Source organism: Triticum dicoccoides, chromosome 4B (genome assembly GCF_002162155.2).
Source record: "Triticum dicoccoides isolate Atlit2015 ecotype Zavitan chromosome 4B, WEW_v2.0, whole genome shotgun sequence".
NCBI lineage: Eukaryota > Viridiplantae > Streptophyta > Magnoliopsida > Poales > Poaceae > Triticum > Triticum dicoccoides.
In genome coordinates, this window is record NC_041387.1 from 215377037 (window position 1) to 215383434 (window position 6398).

A 6398-nucleotide genomic window follows, 5' to 3' on the forward strand; every position below is an offset into this window, starting at 1 on the left:
GCCTACCGGTTGAAATTCACATCATATGAGATGCTACCATCCATGGGTGTGAAAGCAATCAGGATCTTGAATCACTCATTTTTAATTATGAGAGATATTAATTTGAGTAGGAGTGCACTTTATATTAGAATTTTGTTTAAACACTAGTGCAACATTAATTATGAAAAATGTCTATGTGTAGTTTGCTTTATAGTTGTAGAATCATGGCTCTTGGTTCCACCTTTGTTGTTGAAATTGATTGACTATTATTTATCTGGTTGAATCTTTACGATTGGTAAACATAATGAGAGTATCGTCCTCTAAGAATGCCAAGAAAGATTTTGTCCTACTGCATGCTTACAATACCTCCTACGGATGCTATGGATGACGAGACTTACGTCTTTTGATCCAAAAGTCTAAGAATTACATTACGGTCTGCTTGCTTGCGAGAAACCCAAACTTCAAAATGTTTGTGATAATTATGTGATATTCTTGGAACTAATTTTTTTCCAGAAAAATGTTAAAAGATATATGATATTTGAAGAAGTGTTTTGTTTGCAAGTTCTAGTGAAGCGTTCAACTATGTTTGAGACTAATATGTGTAAGATCCGGAAGAACACCAATCATGAGTTGATGGTGAGAATTTAAAGAGAAATAACAAAACCGATGTAATGAGACTTACATGCCTAAGGAAGTTCGGGGCTCACGACGCTCTTAAAAGTTAGATGATTCTTCTATTGAGTGGGAGAAATATTAAAAGTACAACTATAAGAATTTAGAGGTGAAAAGAAAAGAAGACTTGAATGTCCAACTTAGGTATGGATGTCATACAAGTTATAAGATGTAGAGAAAGTCAGTCAAGTAAAGTGTGATTCTTGAGAATTATGATTAAATTATTAAACAATAAATTCTTTAGGAATTGTGGTCAAACTTTTACCAGAAGGATACCAACCCTTAGTTGAAACTTGCATGTGAACCCTGATGTCACATGTATTCCAATGGCAACCACTATGTTGTCTTCCAAACTCTTACGAGTTAATCTTGACACATGATCTCACAACACAATGACACTGACACCATGCACAACACCTGTTGTATGTTTGACTTGAGTTGTATGGTTGTTTGATTACATTATATGGTTGTTTGATTGCATTGTATGATTGTTTATGATTGCTCTTTACTTACGATAGATTGTACAAAGAGCAAAGAGTAACGTGATCAAGATTGTGAGATTAAAGAATCGTCAATACAGACAAGTGGAACCTTTTATCATACCGTATGTTTTCATGCATTGTAGTTATTTTCAACTAGGAATCCGTATAGGATTTTTACTTTATGCTTGACGGAACCTAGTAGAATGATACAGGTCCATTTATATCATGACCTTGTAACCAACGAGTAGTTGCTTAGCTGCTATATCATGGATTGGGAAACACCTATACTATTCGACCATACAACCACATGGTTGACTACTTAACTACTACTTATTTAATAAATCATCTGGGTGGTGCTTTAGATTTGCTTGGATAGTTGAATGTTTTGTGGGCGACCGCCCATGCTCAAAGGGATTGTACAAGTTCAAAGTTGAGTATCTTTGATGTGTAACCATGAGATAGTACGGGCTCTGTCTGGACCAAGTAAGTTGTGGGAAATCTCCCGCGGTAGACCAACAGATGTAGTTCATGCAATAGGACCCCCAGACTGGGTCTACCTTTTCAGAGAGGCTACTACTTCCCAGAAGTCTTATCTTTGTCTACCTGGTTACTTCACAAGTGAAGTTTAGTGGCTTAAGGGTGTGATCGGGAATCACGGGTAAAGTAGACAAACCTCTGTGAAGTGTATAAAACTAATCATGATTATTGTGTCCCCGGTTATGGACAAATTTGAGAAACACACCTCAGAGCTATCAACTTGATCTCATCACCTCTTCTTTAGTTAAAATCAATGGCTTGAACCAACGGGGAGTGTGGACCAACCCAGGATCCCGGGGCTTACCGGCATATTCTTCTAGGAAGGATGGGGTAACCGGGGTTTACTGGAGAGCCCACATGGTCAAATGCTTTGGGCTACGACCGGGGTTTATCGGGAGTGCCTATAGACTATGATCGAGGTTTATCAGAAGTGTCATATTGCTATTAGAGTAGACCACTACTATACAAGATAGGGAACCTATTTTTGCGCAAAAGAAAACTAGCCACACCACTTTCATGTTTACTTTTCCAACAAGCCAATCCTGGTGAAGCTTGCCAACATATTCGATGTATTTACCCTTGTGGCTGCAACGTATCATGTTGCGGGTTTACGGTATCGAGTGGAAGGTACAAAGTAGGGTTATGACGATGTACTCAACTTCTGCCTGCGAGTGCATGGACGCCACAATACTAGAATCTGCACGATTATATTGTAAGCTAGCCCATGAGCTAGGCAGGTGTGTATTGTAAAACACTGGATCTGCGATGTAATACTTGACACATGATGTATTCTCGGTATTTCATTGATGACTGTGGGTGTCAGCTATTTATCCATGGATTGACACAGTAAGCGCAGATATTCGGGCCCCATTCAGGCACCGGGTTTGTGAAAAAATGGTATGAGAGCACATGTTGTCTATAGGAAATGACCCTAGGAATTTGGAAGACCATATGACAAAACCTATTTTTGTAGATAAATAGTCTTGTATATTCTTACCTCATTCAAGTCTAAATCTCTTCTTTTCAAAATATAGGTATCCACAATCATGGACCCAGTCAACGAGATTCCAATACTGAGCATGACCTTGAAGGAAGACACTAAGTTTCCAAGAGCATTGAAGGATATTATGTTAAGTATGGGACTGCATGGAGAAGTAGTGTACAATAGATTTACAATCTGGCATGAAGGAAGGAATTGTTGGATTGTGCAACTGCACATATATGCTCATTAAGGAGATAACTATGAGGCCAAAGGGCTTCATGTGATCACCGGCCCGACACTTCAAGCTACATTATTCGATGCCGCAAGAGATGCTGCATGGGAAGCAATCAAGAAGTTGGGAACGAGACTCCGGATCAAACTGTATTACACTCAGGAACACCTTAATAGAGTTGAGGATGAACTGAGATCACACAAAATGAAACTTGCAAAGGAGCAGAACAAGAACAACCCAAGAGTGAAGCAACCCAAAGAAGAAGGATCTACTACATGGATCAAGGAGCAGGAGAACTGAAGTAAAAATGGAGCTTAGACTTGACCAGCACTACTATGTTAACCTGAAGTAGAACGTACGCGTGAACCACTGCTATGTCAATCTGATGTAGTGTTGTACAATAGTTGGATGACATCATGCTGGAGGCAGTATGACCTTGGTTTGCTTTCAACCTTGTTGCTTGTGTGAATTGATCATCAGGATTGTTGAATGAAATTATTGCTTTGAATTGTGTGAATTGTGAACCACTTACTACGTAATTAGAGGCCTACCCAATTAATGAGGGAAGTCAGAAGAACGCTACTCATGAGTTATGATGAGAATGGTGGAAACATAGGAAACTTCGGAAGAAGTGAGAACATAGTATTAGATCGTGAAGAGACCTTAGGTATGAACGCATCTATCTGTTAGATTAATAGGCATACGAAGCTATGACAACTGAGGCCATATGAGGCTATATATACTGCCAACTGGGATTAGCATAAGGGTATCTATCTCTCTCGTCTATTCTCTCTCGACCCTAACCCAGACCATCCAATACCCCAGAATTTGATAGTATGGACCCCAAGGGATTGATTTTGTCCGGATCAGAAATCAGAGCAGGGATTGCCAGATGGATAGCCACCGATGAGAAGGATCACCCCACAGAGGAAGTCATTGTCCTTGTGCAAAGGAACTGATCATTACCCGCCCAACCGCGGAACCTTCAAGAGGGAAACACCGATGGCAAAACCTCAGGAGGAGGGAAATGATTTGGAAGGGGAAATATTCCCACAAGAAACATCCATCACGTGTGACACCCTAGTTGGCAGGGAAGGAGAAGGAGCGGACACAGAGGATTAGACCTGTTATGAATGCGAGCAAGTTGGACACTCCGCAAGTCACTGCCGTGTGATAGAGTACGTAAGGAGCCACATCAACAAGCCAACCTTGACCAAGGAGGATTTGAGTTGCATCATCTACATGGAATATGACAGACCCATGCACTAGAGGAGCGAATGCCTTCAACCCCAACGGGAGGAGCCCTGAGTTCGAGGAGTACTGCTAGAAAGGACATGAGCAAAGTGATGTGTTTCAACTGTAAGAAGCATGGACACTACGCCAACGAATGCACCATGCCGAAGAATGAAAGACCTGCAAGACCTATCAGAGATATTGTGCTACAGATGCATAAATCTAGGACACTTCACCAACAAATGCCCTCAGAAAGACAACAAGAGAGGAAACCTGATGGAGATAAACCCGAGACAAGTCAACCAGAACCCCCAAGACCTCAACATTGTGGAAATAGAAATGCTCCAAGGATGTAATCACCAGAATGCCAATAGTGAGGAGACCGATGCTACTTGTAAGCTATGTTGGGATTCCCCCAAAGAGGAGAGGATGATGCAGAAGAGATAAGTATTTCCCCCAGTTATGAAATCAAGGTTATCAATCCAGTAGGAGAACCAAGCAACACTATGTAAACAACACCTGCACACAAACAATAAATACTTGCACCCCAACGCATAGAGGGATTTTCAATCCCTCAATGGTTAGGAGCAATATTAAATTGTATAGGTTTTATAGATAGATCTGACAAAAATAAAAAATAAAATAAATAAGAGAAAATTGCAGCAAGGTATTTTTGGTTTTAATATATGATAGAAAATAGACCCTGGGGCCATAGTTTTCACTAGAGGCTTCTCTCAAGAAAATAGCATACGATGGGTAAACAAATTACTGTTGGACAATTGACAGGAAGCAAATAATTATGACGATATCCAAGGCAATGATCATGTACATAGGCATCACGCCAAGATTAGTAGACCGAAACAATTATTCATCTACTACAATTACTCCATAGGTCGACCACTATCGAGCATGCATCTAGTGTATTAAGTTCATGAGAAAACAGAGTAATGCTTTAAGCAAGATGACATGATGTATACAAGATAAACTCACGTATGAATAAACCACATCTTGTTACCCTTAATAGCAATGATACATGTGTGTCATGTCTCTTTTTGTCACTGAGATTGAGCACCGCAAGATCGAACCCATCACAAAGCACCTCTTCCCATGGCAAGATAAATCAATCTAGTTGGCGAAACCAAACCAATAATTCAGAGAAAAAATACGTGGCTATAACAATCATGCATAAAAGAGTTCAAATAAAACTCAAATAATATTCATGGATAGATCCGATCATAAACTCACAATTCATCGGATCCCAACAAACACACCGCAAAAAGTCATTACATCAAATAGATCTCCAAGAACATCGAGGAGAACATTATATTGAAGATCAAAAAGAGAGAAGAAGCCATATAGCTACTAGCTATAGGTCCGTGGTAGGGGTAGCAAGGATGATGAAGAACCCCTCTGTGATTGTTTCCCCCTCCGGTAGAGTGCCGGAAAAGGCCTCTAGATTGGATCTCGTGGTTCAAGAACTTACGGTGGCGGAAATGGTATTTCGTGGACTCCTTGGTAGGTTTTGGGATTTTAGAGTATTTATAGAGGCGGAGGTAGGTCAAAAGGAGGCTCGTGGACCCCACTACCCACCGGGGCGCGCCCTGGTGCTTAGTGGGCCACTCCTTCATCTTCTGGTTCCCTGTGGAAGCTTCTAGGGTCTCTTATTGCCAGAAAAAAAATCTCCAAAAAGTTTCATGACATTTGGACTTCGTTTGTTACTGATATTCCACAAAGTCAAAAACAAGCAAAAAACAACAACTGGCATTGGGCATTCAATTATTAGGTTAGTCCCAAAAAATGATATAAAGTTGCTTGTAACTGTATATAAAACATCCAAGATTGATAATATAGTAGCATGGAACAATAAAAAATTATAGATACATTGGAGACATATCAAGCAACCCCAAGCTTAATTCCCGCTCGTCCTCGAGTTAGAAACATAATTTTTGATGTGGAATGCTACCTAACATATTCAACATATATTCTTTTCTTTGTAGCATGGACATTTGGACTGGAATGATTCAAAGCAATTGTCTATAAATTGACATGAAAACAACAATACTCAAGCATATCAACAAGCAACTATTTCTTTCAAAATAACAACGCTAAAGAAAGTTGTCCCTAGCCCATTATGCTCAATCATTGATCCATTCATGAAAACACACTCAAATATTAACTACATCCAGTACACAAGTATGACAATAGTGTTCCCTAGTTGGTGCTTTATAAGAGAAGATAGAGACTCAGCATAAAAATAAAAATTGCATAAAAGTAAATAGAT